Source organism: Etheostoma spectabile, chromosome 10 (assembly GCF_008692095.1).
Source record: "Etheostoma spectabile isolate EspeVRDwgs_2016 chromosome 10, UIUC_Espe_1.0, whole genome shotgun sequence".
Lineage (NCBI taxonomy): Eukaryota > Metazoa > Chordata > Actinopteri > Perciformes > Percidae > Etheostoma > Etheostoma spectabile.
This window is the reverse complement of record NC_045742.1, coordinates 24,564,670-24,566,996: the sequence shown is the minus strand read 5'-3', so window position 1 is coordinate 24,566,996 and position 2,327 is coordinate 24,564,670. Positions and strand designations below refer to the sequence as shown.

Genomic DNA, 2,327 nt, shown 5'->3' with positions numbered 1-2,327 from the left:
CAAAACATGTTGTTTTGCGCCTGGTAGGCAGCCTAGATGTTGATCATTTGTCACTGTAGTGCACTGTAGAGCAGGGGTCATCAACTACATTTTTTACATTTTTTGTGTGAACTTTCTTACTGAATTACTGCTTCTTCTTTTTTAACATGTAATAGTGTGAGCAAACTCCTAAAAAACATGGAAAATCCATTATGATGCTGGCTCTTTAACTAGAAAAATATCTCAGAGTTGGAGGCAGTTAACTGAGGAGTGATGGTTAAAGTCTGTGACTACTGAAACATGGAAAATGCTTGCAGAAAGAAACGGCTTTTGTCATGTAAAAAATCACTGTCAAAGAGGCTGAAGTGAAAAGTTGAAAAAGGTCCAGCTTTAATGATGAATAGACTGTTAAGCAGGCTATGCATTTGTCATGTATGCCTCATTTGCAATTAAACAATGCTGTTAACACAACCACCATCATCATCAAGAATGAAGTAGGCAAACATAACATTGTGTCATTCACATACATATTAAGTAGCCAAATGCATCTGTTTTGGTCTTTTAATGCATCCATATATTTACCACTCCAGCAGAAAAGATGGTCATTTAGCTAACAGTTACGTTTATAAGAATTCGTCAAAGTTTAAAGATTCCCAGCAACACTACAAAACCAACTACAAACCAACAGCGGTGGACAAGAGTGGACCGAGTAGATTGAAATATCCCTTTTTACATGCTTATGCCTGTCTATACAGGTGGGTTCATTGATAAGTATTAAATCTTTACTCACAAAAGTTTTATTGTAGCCTACTTAGTTTAAGTAACAAGACTAGCGTGATTTCATCTGCCCCAGCAGCCATTAGTAATCCTCTTTGTATCGTTCCCAGTCAAGATGGCTACTGCATGTTTTAAAGCACATACACATGTGGGCATCACTGTATAGTATCCCGGCCTATGAATAGAGATGCAAATACAGGGGGGTTGGGATTTTTCTCTACCTGAGTAATGTTACCTGCTGTAAATGCTTGAAATGCCGAATACCATAATGCATTTGCGATTTTGTTTTTTTCTTCCTTTCCGTTTTTGTTAGTCAAAGTTTTTTTTTTACTCAGTAACAAATGGAATTTGTAATGTAGCAAAATACACTCACCAATAGGGTTATTAGAAACACCACACTAATACTGTGTTTGACCCCCTTTCGCCTTCAGAACTGCCTTAATTCTACGTGGCATTGATTCAACAAGGTGCTGAAAGCATTCTTCAGAAATTTTGGCCCATATTGATAGGATAGCATCTTGCAGTTGATGGAGATTTGTGGGATGCACATTCAGGGCACGAAGCTCCCGTTCCACCACATCCCAAAGATGCAAAATTGGGTTGAGATCTGGTGACTGTGGGGGCCATTTTAGGACAGTGAACTCATTGTCCGAAATCTTTTGTGTAACAGTTGTTGCTATACAACTAGGCTTTACAGTACGATTATCGACCAGTTTTACGTTCAGTAAGTTATACTAGTGTCGTTGCTCACTTGTGAACATTGTGGATTGTATGTGTTCTTTACGGATTCTGCCGACTCCAGCGGATGTCTACTTACCAGTTGGCCATTGCTCGGATTTTCCCGTACCTAGCTATCCATCGCTGCCTGCCACCGAGAGACTTTCAACCAAAGTCACTGCTGATGTTTGTGAGGTCCCCACCAAAAGTCACTGCTGGTCACTTACTGTGTCTAATGGCCCTCTTCTGTGCATCACGGGTATTGCTAACGGCTAACAGACCACTCTCCACGACTGACCTGATGCTGAAGTATTCCGTCACCCAACTGAAGAACTTCAACAACTATGCCACTCCATCTTGCATATCGGTCATTAAACAGCTTGGACTCATTCGCCGGCCGCGCTATATTCACAGAAGTTGCGGCCGAAAGTTTGTTTTCTCCCGGTCGGTACACAACATCCCATCCCTCTGGGCTGGCGCACGCCTCGTCGCATCTCCAACAACGTCATCAGGGTGCTGCCACTCCTAGGACTAATAACGCTGGAGTTTCCACGGCAACACTACGCACTAACTGGGATGGAAAACGTGGAGTGGATTTCAGTCTACTCCGACCAATACAGAGACACACTGCTCCATCCACCATAAAGATTGAACAAATCTTGCCTCATACATGACCATATTCTAGATGGATGTTTGGATTTGATGTGCCTTACAGAAACCTGGCACCAACCAGATGTTTTTTCTGTCCTAAATGAGACCTGTCCTCCTGGCTACTGCTACCTACAGAAAGCCTGCAGCACAGGGCGCGGTGGTGGTCTGGCTGTCATCCACCGAAGTGATCTGGGCTTGTCCCC

At 42.5% G+C, this 2,327-nt stretch overlaps 1 protein-coding gene and 1 long non-coding RNA gene across 2 annotated transcripts in view; one reads left to right on the top strand and one right to left on the bottom strand.

Annotated features, from left to right (window-relative positions):
- Window positions 1-867, bottom strand: part of LOC116696479 (uncharacterized) — a 14,810-nt gene extending 13,943 nt beyond the window's left edge. The window contains exon 1 of the long non-coding RNA XR_004333742.1: window positions 666-867. This is a non-coding gene — a long non-coding RNA (uncharacterized LOC116696479). The remainder of the gene's footprint in view (window positions 1-665) is intronic.
- vps8 (VPS8 subunit of CORVET complex) overlaps window positions 1-2,327 on the top strand; it is a 179,632-nt gene that overhangs the window by 80,976 nt on the left and 96,329 nt on the right.